Raw genomic sequence first — 17,148 nt, 5'->3', positions numbered from 1 at the left:
TACTACTTGTATATGCGTTGCTTCTTCACATGAAATAACGGACTGACACCACCTTGCCAGCTTCCCACTACATTCTTTCTGCCACACTCCTGGCAACTAAAAAGCCCTTAGGAGCACCCAGGGGATTTCACAGATCTGTAAGAACAACCTGTTAATTGAGCTTGGTTATTCTGCGGGGAGATCATCCAACATTATACATGCATAATGGAATAACATACAGCATTAGCCAGCTCAGAGCCCTCAGGCTGAGCTTGCCTGAAGAAAGAGCACCAGGTCATGAATAAGCAAAGAGGGTGGGGAATCCCAGAGGGAATGGAATTTGCCCAGAATCCTCCTCAGTTCAGCCCTGAGGTTTTTATCAAGGGTCTTCTGTGTATGGAGTGTAAGGTCAGAGACTTGTAATATTTCTTTCACTTGTGGGCAAGGAAGACAAGCTCTAAAACCTTCTGGGATGCTATTTAATCAAATTCCACAAACTAAGTATTTGCCGAGAGACAAACAATTCGGAGCATAGAACTTGTTACAGCCAAATCCTGCCGTGAGACATAATTAAGAAAATGATCAGTGTGTCTCCAAATAATACATTTTCTTTTCAAATAATGATCAATGTGTCTCCAAATAATACATTTTTATTTTTCCATAGAAACTACATGCCGAAAAGGAGGAGGCCAATAGCAAGTTCAAATGTCAATATTGTTATTTTAAAGATGGTCATCCTTTGGGGTGCCTGGGTGGCTCAGTCGGTTAAGCATCTGACTTCGGCGCAGGTCATGATCTCACAGTTTGTGGGTTCGAGCCCCGCATCGGGCTCTGTGCTGACAGCTCAGGGACTGAAGCCTGCTTCTGATTCTGTGTCTCCCTCTCATTCTGCCCCTCCCCCACTCATTCTCTGCCTCTCTCTCCTTCAAAAATAAACATAAAAAAAAAAAAAAAAGATGGCCATCCTTTGATTTGGAAAATAAAAATATGGTTCTTTCTCTCACATGGCCATGGTGTCCTGTGTCCGTAGTATGACAGATTGTGTGACAGGAAAACAAATATGTTCTGAAAAATAGTGCAGAAAAGCAAACTTGTATCAGTTGCTTTCCAGTAGGAGTTATAAGGTTGTTGGGTTGTTTTTTTTAAGGTACAGATACAGGGGTGCCCGGGTGGCTCAGTCGGTTGAGCGGCTGACTTCTGCTCAGGTCATGATCTCACTGCTCGTAGGTTCGAGCCCCACGTCAGCTCGGAGCCTGGAGCCTGCTTCGGATTCTGTGTCTCCCTCTCTCTCTCTGTCCCTCCCCTGCTCATGCTCTGTCTGTCTCAAATATAAAATTTAAAGAAATTTAAAAAAACACACTATCAGGTACAGATACATGATCAAAGCCCTGTCTTATGAATAAAGGGAATGATAATTATCTGAAATTTAAGATGTACCTGTAAAAGGATGCCCAGTGCAAAATATTTTCTCTATATTTATATCACAGTACCTGAAATTCATTATGCACTCTTAAGAGCTAGAGTGTCTCTCCAGTTTCAATTCCTAATAGGTTTTTTTTTTTAATGTTTATCTATTTATTTTGAGAGACAGAGAAAGAGTGCATACATGCACAAGTGGGAGAGGGGCAGAGAGAGAGGGAGGAGAGAGAGAATCCCAGGGCTCAGTCTCATTAACCATGAGCTGAAACCAAGAGTCAGACACTTAACCAACTGAGACACCCAGGCCCCCCTCAATTCCTGATAGTTTTAGTGAGAAAGGTAACTCATGAGCACATTAATCAACATTGTCATCCTATGTAGGGTTTTCCATGGATACATGTCTCCTTTCCGAATCCTCAGAGTTTGAGATTGGAGACAGGAGGATTCATCTAGAGTGTGAGGTTTTCCTCTGGAGGGACCAAAAGATAAATAAAACTGATATTTGAGGCCTATTATTTTCTAGGCATTGTGCCTAAGGCCATCATGATCAGCTCAACAAGTATCCTTTGCAACCCAGGGAAACTGATATGTTATCAGCCAAGCCTCTTGTAGCGGCTGGGCACAAAACCAAACTTAAAGAAAAGGTTGTCTTTGTTTATGTCTTTTAAGTTAGGTAACTAAAAAGTCTAGAGGTTCTTTGTTTCAGTTATAGCTGGTTCTGGACGCTTGAACTATGCCTTTAGAATCTCTTTCCTTTCTTTTTTTTTTTTTCTTCTGAGGTATCCTTATTTTCAAGCAAGTTCTTTCCACACAGAGGATCTCCAGGTTTACATGTCCCCCATTTTGGTTTGTCATCTCAAGTGAAGAAACATACTCTTTCTCTTAGCATCCCTGTCCACCCCAGATGGAACTTTTAAGGGACTTGGATGGGCCCTGCTTAATTAGCCCTGTGCTCACCTCTGTGGTATGGCTTCCTAGACCAGCACAAGAACCCATGAAGGCACAAGAATGCCGAAGTGGAGTCAATACTGAATGAAGCGTGCAGTAGGCAATGAGAGACATGAAGACGGAAAGATGTGTTAGTTTTCTAGTGTCACTGTAACAAATTGCCATAGATCTAATGGCTTTAAGCAACACAAATATACCATTACATACTTCAGTTGGTGAGTCTGATATGGTCTCACCAGCTTAAAATCAAGGCGTCTACAGGGATGCATTCTTTCTCAAAGATCAAGGGAGGAATCTGTTTCCTTGCTCATGCCGGTGTTAGCAACATTCAGTCCCGTGTGGTTACAGGACGAAGTCCTCATTTCCTTGCTGGCTGTTGGTCATGGTCTCTCTCAGCTTCTAGAGGCCTCTGCATTTGCTTCCTCGTGGCTTCTTTCATCTTCAAAATTAGCAACAGCGGGTCAAGTCCCTACCTTGTTTTGAATCTCTCCTGCCTCTTCTTCCATTGGCTTTCTCTCAGCACCGCTAGGAAAGGTTCTTTCTTTTTCAGTATTCACTTGATTAGATTGGACACATTCAGATAATCACGGATAATCTTCCCATCTCAAGACTTCTAACTTTAATCACACCCACAAAGTCCCTTTTGCTATGTAAACTAACATATTCACAGGTGTTGGAGGTTAGGAAGAGAGGACATCTTTTTGGGAGACCATTATTTGGCCTGCCAGACAGGGGGGTAGGCAAATGCCAAAAATAGACTCTCAAATCCATCATTTTTAAGGAAGGAGGTAGTTGTAAACTGAAGTTTCCAAGCATACCCTCACATATTGTTCCCTCAAATGGAACTCAGGTGGCTTAGCGGGAAGCCCCCAATGCCTATATCTTTGACTGTAAAGAATAATCAGTTCTATCTGAAAAGGTGGTCCCCTTCACCTCAGTACTTGGTGTGCATAGGGGAAGAATCATGGGATGGTGAAGAAGGAAGGAGACAGCCATCTAGTCAGGCAGATCAGCCAAACCTGATGCAGGGTCTTCTGGAGCAGGTTAACATGTGTGGATAACAGTGCCTCCTGAATGGAACTCAAAAGTACCTAGGTTTTCTTATTTGGGGAATTCCTGTAATAATTCAGTCCTTTCGTGAAACATGTTAATGTAAATCATTAAATCTTAGCATCACCTTCTCTCCAGGATCCAGGCTCACTGCTGGCTTAGTAGCATAAGTGCTGTAGGCACTTGGCTGATTTCTGTTAGTTGATGTGTCACATCTAATTGATCAACGTTCTGGCTCAGGAATCCTCTGACCTCTAAATTCAGGCTCACCTTCGGTTACGATAAGATCAGTGTCTAAAGTTCACATTCGTATACTATAACAACGATCTGTTTATCAGTCTATCCATCTAGTTGTCATCATGTAACCATCCATTCATCCTTTGTCAAAAAAATTTGTTAAAAATAACTAAGCTTTTGGACTCAGCAAAACTCTCAAAATCAATTTTATTTCTCTTGCAGTTGGAAAATGAATTTTAAATTATTCATGTTAACACCCTCCAGATAAATTGAACTTTTAGAGTATTTAAGAGTATTTAAGAAAAGCTTAGTAAAGTCAATCTTTTACAGTAATGGATTTCATTTTTTAAATATTAATTTCACATTAACCATTGCTTTTTTTTTTTACTTCTGCAGCCGTCTCATCAACAATTTCAAGAATCATTAATGTTAATAAGTAAAAAAGTAAATAATTAAAATTTTAACATTATAAAACATTTTTTTTCCCAATGTTTGTTGCTGGCTATAGGACTCACCAGCTGTCTGGAAGACGTTTTCTGTTATGGCCTAAAAAATGGGAGAAGATAGTTTGTTTTTGTTTTTTTTTTTTTTAAGAAAAAAACATCTTTTTAAATGCATGCCTGAGCTTACAGGAAAATAAGAGAAATTCTCTCAGGCTTCAAAATAAGAGAGCAGGCACCCGGAGAGGCAGTGAGCCCTGTCGCTGGCATTGGCCTGTAGGTGTCTGCCAGGGGCTTTCGGCTTTGAGCTCTGGCCTTATCTTGAGCTGTAACTTACCCCGAAACCCAGAGTGTTTGTGAAGTGCAAGGTGGTGCTGCTAATGATAATACTGGGAATCCTGCTCTTGCTTGGGATACAGAAAGCTGCAGGAGAAGGTCACTGCCATCTTGATAAGAAAATGCTGAACAATGTACAAAATCCCAACTCTCCTGAACTCATCAGAGAGCTGAGGCCACATATGGCAAGCAGGAAGCTGAATTTCAAAGGGTAAAAATCCCCTCCACCCCAAGGAGAGTCAGGATGCGTGAATTGTTTTGCCTTTGACAGTGTCTGGGAGGAAGAGGTGGCTGCCATAGACTTGGGGTGGGGTGGCGGGTGGGGGGAGATATTTAAAAGAAAAAAAAAGAATTTCTAAAGGCTGAGTATATGCCAGTGTATCCGTTTACAGTAACTGGAGGCCCCACATACCCAGACACAAGGGGGGGGGTTACCCACCCTCAAGCTCCTCTCCACGGTCTCCACTGGGTGCTCTTGAGAAAGACTGGTGTTAAGTCAAAAGGCTGGAGAGAGCCCCTTTTGGTGGCGCGGGATATGGAAGGCGGTGTCGCTGCTGTGCCTGCTTAGAAGCAGGATTCTAAAGCTGTTGGGGAAGAAGCAGCAAACTCTTTGGTCTTCAGTGCCCTGAGGAAGGGTGGAAGCAAAGCCATGTGCGTTTGGAGGGAGGACAGCACATCTTTGTCCTCATATCCGTATTCAGGCAACGATTTACTGTTTCCGAGGGAAGCAAAAGTAGAAACAAAAGCCATCTGCCCCTTGGGAGAAGCAGGGAAACTCTTTTGGGTCTGAACACTGCACCAATAGCAAGCAGAGGTCTGCGAGTGCTGAGGAGGAAGCAGGAACCTCTCTGGACAAGGGAACCCATCCGTGCCATCCAGCTGGTCAGCCTCTCAGGGCACAGAGCAGGGTAGAGTAAGGTGAAGATGGATTTAGAAGAGGCAGGAGGAAAATTTCCAGCACAATGAGTAAAGAATGTGTGTGTGGGGGGGTGTGGGTATCAAAAGTATGTTAAAGGAACAAGAGGCTATGAGAAACAACCTGATAGGCTTGAAAAATAATGAAATGAAATTATAAAAATGAAAAATTAAAAAATCCAAGTTATATATTCAATGCAGTTGATAAACAGCAGATTAGATAAATTGATACTTTAGTTGATGGATAACCAGCACAAGAGAAAATTAATGAAGGGGAAGATAAATTATCCACAAGAGAGCACAGGGAAACAAATAAATGAGAAATATGAGAGGAAGGTTAAGAAGCATTGAATGGGGAGGTTTGACATATGTCTAAATCACTGATGTTTTTGAATAGGTAATATTCAAAGAGTTAACAGCTAGTTTCCAGAAATGAAAAAAGATATAGCTCCTCGGATTCATGAGGCCGATGATCTTGAACAGGATATGTCACAGCTAGGCACACTGTAGGAAAACTTCAAAACCTCCAAACAGACCTCTTAAAAGCAGTAAAAAAGAGAATATAGCCAAAAAAGAGATAATAATTAGATTGATGGTGGACTTCTTTTTGTCGAGAAAATATGTCAGAACACAGTGAAATAATATGTTCAAAGTGCTGAAGGAAATTAACTGTCAGCTTGTATTCTATACCAAGCTAAATTTTTATTCAAAAGAAAAGACAAAATGAAGACATTTATAAGCAAAAATTGAGAGGGATTACTACTAAGAAATCCTCGTGAAGACACTTTACTTTCAACGTTTTTTTTGTTTGTTTGTTTGTTTTTTGTTTTTCATTTATTTTGGGACAGAGAGAGACAGAGCACGAACGGGGAGGGGCAGAGAGAGAGGGAGACACAGAATCGGAAACAGGCTCCAGGCTCTGAGCCATCAGCCCAGAGCCTGACGCGGGGCTCGAACTCACAGACCGCGAGATCGTGACCTGGCTGAAGTCGGACGCTTAACCGACTGCGCCACCCAGGCGCCCCCTCGTGAAGACACTTTAAAAGCATATGCTTTAGGAAGAAGAAAAATAATACAGAAGGAAGGTCCAAAGTACAAGAAAGAATTGTGAGCAAAGAAAATCACAAACTTCTACTTAAATCTCTCTCTATAGTTACAAACAGAGAAGGAAGCAAACCATAAGGGTCTTTTAAATACAGAGAACAAGCTGAGGGTGGAAGGGAGTGGGGATGGGGCAGAGGGGGTGGGGAAAATGGGTGATGGGCATGGAGGGGGGCACTTGCTGGGATGAGCACTGGGTGTTATACGTAAACGATGAATCATGGGAATCTACCCCCAAAACCAAGAGCACACCATATACGCTGTATGTTAGCTAACTTGATGATAAATTATATATATAACTTCTCTCCATTCTGTGGGACCTTGGGCAAGTCCCTCAACTTCCATAGATCCCTTAGAGTTCGAATTTGCTGTACAGAGACTCTAAAAGTGACTGCTATAGTGTAATTGGGGAAAATAAGGAAGAACACGCACCTAGAACTCTTGGTGCAGCTCTTGGGACTCGGTTCTCATTAGCATTTTGGCAAAGGATGTGAATAGGCAATCTGCAAAAGAAGAAATATAAATAGACGCAAGTAAAAATTTAAACCTCACTATGAATCAAACAGATACAAACGAAAACAGCGATGAGCATTTTTTCCTCACCAATCTGAGTTTAAAAATATCTCGAATTCTGGGGCGCCTGGGTGGCGCAGTGAGTTGAGCGTCCGACTTCAGCCAGGTCACGATCTCGCGGTCCGTGAGTTCGAGCCCCGCGTCAGGCTCTGGGCTGATGGCTCAGAGCCTGGAGCCTGATTCCGATTCTGTGTCTCCCTCTCTCTCTGCCCCTCCCCCGTTCATGCTCTGTCTCTCTCTGTCCCAAAAATAAATAAACGTTGAAAAAAAAATTAAAAAAAAAATCTTGAATTCTTAATTCTGGTACATGTGGGGCAAGTCTTGGAATGAGTATAAATTGAGACGATTTTTCCAGGCCATTTGGCAAATTGTATCAAGGCCTTTAAACATTTTCATAGCCTTTGACTGTGTTCAGCCGTTGACTTACCCCAGCAGACACCTCTCGAATTGTATTTTGAATTTGTACCATTTATGTAGAACATACTGCGTCTGGGGCTTTCTAGAGTTGTACAGCTGGTGGCCCTACCGTTGCCATGTTCAACTTAGAGCAATGAAGCCTAAGAAAATAAACAGAAAGGCACCCATAGATTGATGTGCAAGGATTTTTATCCTGGCATAAATCAAAAAAGCAGAATCAGTGGAACAATTTAAATTTCAATCAATAGAAGAATAATGAGAATTAAATTATTGTAGATTCGTACAATGGAATTTTAGATAGCCATGAAAAACCACATTAGGAATATGTAATGACATGGAAAACTTTTAATACGACTTCATTCCAAAATGAAGGTAGCTCTCTTGTCTCCAATTATAAAAATAAAATACCATCATTAAAAAAATTACACAATATAGAAAAATTAAACTGCTCATAGTAATTTTAATACACAAAGATAGGCACTTTTTTAAAAATATGATTGTCGAATTGGTTAACAATTAACATTCTGCACTTTTGATGCAGATCCTAAGTTTTTTTTCCACGTGTATGTTCATATTCCTACATAACATAAAATGCAAAACGCAGACTACAAAAGTGTTAATCCCCACAGGGAGACAAACACAACTACAGCATTAATGTATTTATGCATGCTGGTGGGAAATGGACGGTTTTTATTTTACTTACCTCTCTTTTACTTCCAACATGCCTACAGTTAGCGTGAGTACTTACCTTCTAAGAAAAAACATCTTAAGTAACATACAGGCAGTAAATGATTTGATATTGAGCTAACTTAGGACTATTTCTTTCAGTGCTTTGACTATAAACTATAGACATATTCCTTTTGTGAAATGAGAAATAACACTCATTAATCATGTTGCCGTCTTTCTCTTAATGAAGACATGCAAATGCATATGCAAACAAGCCGAACTTCTATTATGAGGCTGTGACAGGAAGCTCTGCAAAAGAGAAGGTAATGATACAGTTTGAAAAGTGGGAGGGCAGAGGAAGGTGAGTGGTGGCAAAAGATTTCCACTCTGAATGCCTTAAAAGTGCTGCATGAACCCGATAGTGGTCTAACAATGATAAAAGAAGACGGCAACCAGCATTAAGAAACGAAAGCTAGTCATTATGGTCTGACACACAGAGTGTACCAGGATGGGGACATGAAGACTCAAATCCAAATGAAAATGTAGAAAGTTGTAATACTGCTCAGACTTTTCCCTAAGACTTGCCAGATCCTCATACTCAACTACTTGTCAAATTCAGTCAATATTACCTGTGTATAACTCTAGGATATTTTTATCTAATACCACACATTTGGATCAAAACTGAGAAAGGCATTTCAACATTGAAACATTTTGTCTACACAATTCCATGGGCTCACATGTCTAGACATACAAATTGAGCAAACTCAGCATCCCCCAAGATCATTAACGTTCAGTAGGAAAGGCCTTGATGTCACAAGAGGGTATGAAGCATTAACGTTCTCAATATAACTGTCCCAGAGAGAATTGGAAGTAGGCTTATAGAAAATTAAATTCCTTGGACGGGGAGAAGACAATATCAGACAGCATCCTATTGTGTTAATTCGGCTTCTGCCCTTTTGTGTGGAAAATCAGGACAGCCTGCTGCCTTTAGATGGCTTGGGAAACCAGAACAAAGATAAACACTCGATTGAATCTACAAACGTTTTTAAAATTCTATTACAGGAAAGATTCTTGGGTTTGGGAAGGGAGATGCAAAACTGGCAAAACACCATTGTTGCCCTCCAGAATCTTCTCATGCCATGAGAAAGCCAGGTGGAAAGACAATTGCAAAACAACAGAATTTTTAAACGGGCTGAATTGGTGGAGTAAACACAGGAAGACATTAAAAGACAGTTGCTTAGTAAGGGACTGTGATCTCTTAACGATTATCATAGACCTTGCTACTCAAAGGGTTCACGGAGTAGTAACACCCGGGAGCTTGGGAAAGACACAGACACTTAGCTCCCACCCCCAGACCTCCTGAATCAGAATCTCTGAGGGTGGGATCCAGTCTTAACAGGTCTCCAGGTAATGTTTATAAGGTTCTGAAGCTTAAAAAGCAACATTTATCTGAAGTACAGACATTTGCGATGTAAGAGGGTATGTGAGCTTTCCTGTTGCTTGTTTAACAATGCATAATTTAAAAATCAATGATTATATATGCCCATTATAGAAAAATTAGAAAGTGTGGAGGGATACCAAAGGTACCAAAAATTACCTTTCTGAATTATTAGTCGGGTTTCTCCAGAGAAACAGAACCAATAGGATATATGTGTGTATGTATAGGTGTGTGTATATATATATGGACGCTCATGCCAATATATATTGGCTCATGACAGTTCTTTTATATATGGAGGCACATGGTTATAGGGGCTGATAAGTCCCAGATCTGCATCGTGCATCAGCAAGCTAGAGACCTAGGAGAGCTGATGGTTTATTTACCATCCAGAGGCCAATAGACTTGAGACTCGTGACGAGCCAGTGCTTCAGTTCAAGTTCAAAATCAACAAAAGAACTGGTGGTGTAGTCTGAAAGCTGTCAGAAAGAGCTCTCTCTTACTCAACGGAGGGGGGTCTGCCTTTTAGTTCTAGTCAGTCAACTGATTGGATGGAGCCCACCCACATTAGGGAGGGCGATCTGCTTTCCTCAGTCTACCAGTTTAAATGTTACCCTCACCCAAAAACACCCTCACAGAAACACCAGCCTAATCTTTGATCAGATACCTGGGCACTCCATGGCCCAATCAAGTTGACACATAAGATGAATCATCATGCCTGAATGAACCATTATAACCATTTTGGTTTATTTAACGTGCCACCTTTTCAGTTTCAACTTGAGGACTGGGAGGGTATCCGGAGGAGAATAAAATCTTCGGATACAGGGAACCAGCTAAGATACTTTTTGTCTCTCTGCATCTGGCATCAGTGGAAGTAGGAAGCAAATGCATTCACCTATGATCACCTATGATACCGCCTCTTCCTGTCCAAGATGAAGGTTTCACTTTCATATATTCATAACACATAAGAAGTGGAGGGGTTTTTTTTCCCCAAAGCAATTTTTTTTAGCTGTGGCGTGAAGTATTTCTCTGGCATAAATATCACCCTTCAACCCCATCTGAGCTGAAAATCCCATTTCTAATCTTCTTTCTGATTGAGAAATGATAGAGTGGATTTGCTGGCAAACATCTGCCTCACTGACAGCTGGCTGCTCTAGAGGGAGTGGCCCTAAAGTAAGTGCCTAGTGTTTATGCTTATTCATCGCGAAATGTATTTTTAAAATCATAATGCGGACAAAATTGAAAGACGATTCGCCCCATGTTAAGAAATTTTTGTGCTAATGTTACATTTTATTCTGTTTTCTCACATCAAGAGGGCTATGGTTACATGATCTTATGAAAGATCTTGACAAGAATTTGATTCTCTTTTCCTTGCCACCAGAGACAGTCCCAGCAAAATCGTGGAGCGACGTTAACCCTTGCTGGTCCCCATGGACCCTTTTGACATTATAATCCTATCTTTCCTATCGGTGATTCCAAACTTTAGCAGCACATTGAAACCACCTGGAACTTTCAAAAATACTAATGTTTGCGGGGGCGCCCCTGGGTGGCTCAGTCAGTTAAACCCCTGACCCTTGGTTTCAGTTCAGGTCATGATCTCAAGGTTCGTGGGTTCGAGTCCCACGTCAGGCTCTGTGCTGACAGTGGGGAGCCTGCTTGGGATTCTCTCTCTCCCTCTCTCTCTCTCTCTCTCTCTCTCAAAATAAATAAACTTAAAAATAAACAAATAAAATAAAACACTGATGTTTGTTTCCTACCCACAGGGATTCTGATTGGCTTGTTCTGTGGTGCATTCTAGGCACTGGGATTTCTAAAAAGCCTTCTGGGTGGTTCTGCTGTGCACCCAGAGTTGTGAGCCATGCCCTAGGCGATTTGTTAGTCAAAGCGTGGTGACATATCACCCACATCACCTGGGAGCTTGTTAGAAATGCAGGATTTGGGGCCTGTCCCACACCTGCTGAATCTGAATCTGGTTTTTTAATTTATTTCTGTATTTATTTATATATTTATGTATGTATGTACTTATATTTTAGGGAGAGAGAGCACGAGTAGGGAGAAGGGCAGTGGGAGAGAGAGAGAGAGAGAGAGAGAGAGAGAAAGAGAGAGAGAGAGAATCTTAAGCAGTCTCCACACTCAGCACGGAGCCCGAGGTGGTGCTCAGTCCCACGACCCTGGGATCGGGACCTGAGCCAAAACCAAGAGTTGGATGCTTGACTGACTGAGCCACCCAGGGGCCCCATGAATCTGTATTTTATAAGACCCCCAGGTAGCCTGTAAAAATATTCAAGGTTGCATACCACTGTTCTTTGTGTTGGTTTTTCCCTTGGTTTTAAAATCAGCTTTTTTGGAATCAGGAAACTTATTCAGGTGAAAATAATTATTTAGCTGAATGTATTAGGTCCCCTCAAAATTGATCGATTAGAACATGTGTCCATAGCACTGTTTAAATCAAAGAAGTGAAAGTTCTAATTTTGGAACTTCCAGCATCTGGAAGCTGGATAGGAGGGAGTTTTTTGTTTGTTTGTTTTAAAGTTTATTTATTTATTTTTGAGAGAGGGGGAGGGAATCCCAAGCAAGCTCTGCACTGTCAGTGCGGAGCCTGATGTGGGGCTCGAATGAGCTGAATACAAGAGTCAGACGCTTAGAAATCAAGGGTTGGATGCTTAACTGACTGAGCCACCCAGGCGCCCCTGGGACGGAGTTTTTGATCAGGGAACATTCTTGGTTTCCTTGGGCAAACACCCTCTTACGCTCCCTAACACTATGCCTGTCACTGCCCAGGGTCAGAACACAAGTCCTGCAAAGCCTCCAGAGTCTGGCTTGCCCAAAGATTTGTTTTAGGCAAGGAAAAAGACAACGTCCTTCCAGGTTCAAATAGAAAACCATGAATGTTTAAAGCATTTCTTTCCTAAGTGAAGGTTCAAACAGGAAAGTATGTACTGAAAAAGCAAAAAGAAACTTCAAACTCAAACTACTGGGTAATTTTGTTTTGGCATGCTCTGAAAAGTATCAGCCAAAGCTGGGTTCAAATTAATGCCTGTCTCCTTGATAGATTATTTACCCTCTCTCATTTTGGTTTTCTTCACTCAAGGGAGAATGATAATACCTCCCACCAGGGTTATGGCACATTTTGATTAAGATGTAACACGAGTTCTTTGGCCTCAGTTTCCCCAAAGGAAAACGGAGACCGTGATTCCCACTTCAGGCTGGTTGTGAATAGATGATAAGGCATAGAGTGCTGAGCATGGTCCTGGCACATGGTAAGTGGTTATCATGTGGCAGGTGATTTTTCTGTATCGCTCGCGGTAGGGAACATGCGCAGAGGGGTAAGGTAATGGCAGTATTAGCAAATCATCAAATGTTGGTTTTCTTCCCTTTATCACACAGGGGCCAGATGTGGCAGGCAGATGAAGTAACCTGCCTGTCTCTCACTGTATCATACTTTCATATTCCATCAGGATTCTTATCCAAAGATGCTGGTGGGGAAATGCCCCCACGGGAGACATTACCGTTTTGTGTGGGGTGTGTGTATGTGTGTGGTACATGTGCATATATGTGTATGTATGGGGGGGGGGTGAGAGGGAGTGAGAAAGAGAGAGAGGACCTGAATGTACTTTCTTATAGGCCACGCTCTACTCCCTGGGGGTTCTGAAACATTCTTCCCTAGCAACATCCACTCATTCCTCAGGAACTGCTATAGTTAAAAAGTACGTGTTGCACATTAATATTGTTTACTACGCTCATACACTGTCCTTTACCTAAAGATGAGGCATTACTGGGGCGCCTGGGTGGCTCAGTCGGTTGAGCATCCGACTTAGGCTCGGGTCATGATCTCATGGTCCTTGAGTTCCAGCCCCACATCGGGCTCACTGCTGTCAGCGCAGAGCTTGCTTGGGATCCTCTGTCCCCCTCATTCTCTGCCCCCCTCCCAGTTGCTTTCACATGTGCTCTCTCTCTCTCTCAAAAAAAAAAAACAAAAAAAAACAAAAAAAAGAGGCACTATCATCTCCATTTTAACAGATAAGTAGACTAAGAAAGAGGAAAAACCAAGTTCCCTGTCCAACCTCACCAGCGGTGTGTGGCAGAATCAGGATTTGAGCTGGATTTATCTCCAAAGCCCAGGCCTCTCTGTCTTCATATACACTCGCACAAGTGATGTAACACAGGAGTGGTAGGTAGAGATGGAAGTTACTTTTGCATCAGATCATTATTCTCCCAGCCTGCTCTGGAATAGTAGGTGTAAGCACAGCATGTTGTGCTCAGAACTCCCAACTCGGCTTCTATACAGCAGACGCTCTATTACACCTATTATTTCATTTGGCCCGCACAAATTCTCTGGGGTATTATTACCCTGTTTCAGAGATCGGGAAACTAAGATTCAGTAGCGGGCTCAAGATCACAGAGCTAATAAGTGAGGAACTAGGATGGAATGGGGTCTGTCTGACTCCGTAGATACACACGGTACTTTTCCAGAATCACTTCTTCACGCCTCATTTTACAAAACAATGTGGAATATTTGCAAAAGGCTAAAATGTGTTTCCTAACGCCGGAAGACTGACCCAGATATAGTGTCTTTTAGCTTTCCTCCAATGCCCACTTACTCTCCCTCCTTAAGAAAATTAAAGAGATTTTTCTGCTTTGTTATCAAATCTATAACTGCCACAGGGAAAGAAATGAAAACATTGATTCAGAACTTTTTCTGGCGGCGGGGTGGGGGGTTGGTGAGGGCGAAGGCACAGAACATTCAGAATATCTGCTTGGTTCTCTGAGCCGACAAGCTAACCCCGTGGATGAAAATATGCCAGTTATCTAGTCGACTTTGAGGCTTGGCTTTGGAGGTTTTATTTTATTTTTTTTTAATCTGCCGAAAAGAAAGTGGATGCCAGCATGGATAATACCCATACTTCCCAATTAGAGATCATTTCTATAGCTTGAAACGTTGTCCCAGTGGAAATGGAAACGCCCAGGAAGAGGCGGAGGGGATCCTACTATAGGATAGCCCAGGGCCAAGGATGCAGTTTTCTTCCCAGGGCCTAGTAGACTCCCTGAGTGCTCAAGAAACATTACTGAACGAATCAATGAATGCATAAATGCATGGACAGTTAGCAGGGAATAAATGCATTGGATACTTTTCTGAAAGCAAGTGTTGATAGTAAAAGCATAAAGCCACAGACACTCCCAGACGACGTGAGAAACAAGTTCACTGCACACTTTCGCCCAGAGGAGACTTGGGGCACTCTTCACTTTAATTTATCCTAGGTTTCTCTTATGACATTGAAGGCAGAAAAGATTTTTGCAGTTGCAAATGTCAGAGAACAAAGCCAGAGGATCCAACATGCAGAAGAAAACGTAGTCCGTGAGTTTCTGCGCTCCGTCGTGAGTTTCTAAACTGATTTTTCCCTTCAGAAAGAAAAGCTCCTGTTTCTCTGTCTCCATCTTTCAAGTCCAAGAGGTTGTAGCTGATAGCACGACGCAGTGTGTGTGTGCGCGTGTGCACCACACATCTGATCCCCTCAAGTTAAGTGGCCAAATAGGAAACTCAGGGCCATACTCCGGGAGCCCTCTCCACTTCAGTGGAGAGCCAGGAACACCTGTGCTTGTGGCTTGTGTGTCGCCACTAGGGGTCCCCAAGCAGCAAGCGATGTGAACTGGGAATTGGGTAGCTGAGGCAGCCTTCCTTTGTCTGCACCCCAGGTGTGGACTCCTTTTGTTCAGAGGCCGGGCTGCTACCTGCAGCCTCTGAGCTGTCTGCAGGGTAACCCCGCCCCTGGCCGCCTGCACACCTCTTCTGAGAATAGGGAAGGTTTCTCAGCTTCTGCCTTTAGTTATGTCCGATGTTACCCCCGAAGAGCCAGTGTTTCCCTTTAACAGGACTAGGAATCTTTGTGGTAGAAACACAGCTTAAACTACAAAGGGAAATATTTCTTACTACAACAAAGAGTATATCGATGTTGGGAAATTGATAGCGAAAAGACCAATTTCCAGGGTACAGTAGAGTATTCGCCATAAAATATTTAAAGCTAGTTGACAAATAGCCCCACTATTCTTCCTGGAATGCCGGCCACTGGATTAATCTTGAAAGTGAGGAGTATTTCATTCTGTGCTTAGCACAGAGGAAGGGAATGACCTTCACAAAGAAACACCCCAGAGTGTCTGAATCATGGGAGCCCATCTCCAACCACAACGGCCACATTCACCCCATGGTGTTTTCTTGTCTGCTTTTAAACTTCAAAGGAGAGCAGAGCAAAAATAAACAAATTACAACAACATAAGAGCTACTCTGTAAACAATAAATTATACCAGTTGAAACAGCCAGTGAAACAGGGGGTGGGGATTATAAATATTTGCTCCATTGGGGCACCTGGGTGGCTCAGTCAGTTAAGCGTCCGACTTCGGCTCAGGTCACGATCTCGCAGTTTGTGGGTTCCAGCCCCGTGTCCGGCTCTGTGCTGACAGCTCGGAGCCTGGAGCCTGCTTCGGATTCTGTGTCTCCTTCTCTCTCTGCCCCTCCCCCACTTGTGCTCTGTCTCTATCAAAAATAAATAAATGTACTGAAAGAAAAATTTTTAAACAAATATTTGCTCCATCAAAATTTTACTCTTATATTCTCACCATTTCAGTTTTTCTCGTTCACAGCAAAACAGTGTCATTGCATGCCCGTCGACTTCTTTTTGTGCTCCAGATGTATTGCCTGTCATCTTGTTGCCTGGTGGTCAGAGCTACTGATGTGAAAAGTCTCATACTGAACATGAGAACCTTTCCTGGATTTCTTACTTCCTTAGTTTACTCCCTTATTCCAGAAATATCTCCTGAGCACCTACTGTGTGTAAAGAAAGCCTCATAGGGAATACAAAGGCTGGCCAGATAGGGATCCTGCCCCCACCCCCCAGGCTCTTAATGGAGTAAGGAGATAAAATATGTTTCAAAATTACCATCAAAACAAACCAGAGCGTCTGGCAAGTGAGAGGTACAGGGGGAAGACTAGAGGAATTCAATAGAAGGAAAGCTGGATTCTGGCTTAGGGATCAGGGAAGATTCTCCAAGAAGGTGATTTCTACTACACCTTCAACAGTACGTAAGATGCTCAGCAGGGAGAGCGCCGGAAAAGGTTAGTGCTGCCAGACCTGGGTGGTACTGGGCACAGTGAGAAGGGGTTGCATGTATGAAGGGAAGAACAGGACATACGTTTGGAGAGGGAAGATGGGAAGGCTTTCAATGCTAAGTTAGCTTTCATGCTAACAAAACGGTCATTGTTAATCCTCGATAGGCCAAATTATAAACAAAATTTCTTTCGTTCCAGGAGTCTTTTAAAACTTTTTTTTTTTTTCAACGTTTTTTATTTATTTTTGGGACAGAGAGAGACAGAGCATGAACGGGGGAGGGGCAGAGAGAGAGGGAGACACAGAATCGGAAACAGGCTCCAGGCTCTGAGCCATCAGCCCAGAGCCTGATGCGGGGCTCGAACTCACGGACCGCGAGATCGTGACCTGGCTGAAGTCAGACGCCTAACCGACTGTGCCACCCAGGCGCCCCCCCAGGAGTCTTTTAATAGCTGAAGAAAGAAGGTAGACATATCTTTAAAAAATCCTGCTTTTCAAACAGACCTAAGATTTTTGCAGCACCAATATTCCC

At 42.6% G+C, this 17,148-nt stretch overlaps 1 long non-coding RNA gene across 1 annotated transcript; it reads right to left on the bottom strand.

The window, feature by feature from the left end:
* Window positions 1-2,481: 2,481 nt before the first annotated feature.
* On the bottom strand, window positions 2,482-16,821 carry LOC121028553 (uncharacterized). The gene is made up of 3 exons (XR_005789300.1): window positions 16,129-16,821; window positions 6,858-6,928; window positions 2,482-2,785 (listed from the first exon to the last, which is right to left on the bottom strand). It is a non-coding gene; the product is annotated as an uncharacterized LOC121028553 (long non-coding RNA).
* Window positions 16,822-17,148: the final 327 nt, after the last annotated feature.

The sequence above is a fragment of the Herpailurus yagouaroundi genome, unplaced genomic scaffold, assembly GCF_014898765.1.
Source record: "Herpailurus yagouaroundi ecotype Mexico unplaced genomic scaffold, PumYag 100, whole genome shotgun sequence".
NCBI lineage: Eukaryota > Metazoa > Chordata > Mammalia > Carnivora > Felidae > Herpailurus > Herpailurus yagouaroundi.
This window is presented reverse-complemented; position numbering and strand designations above follow the sequence as displayed.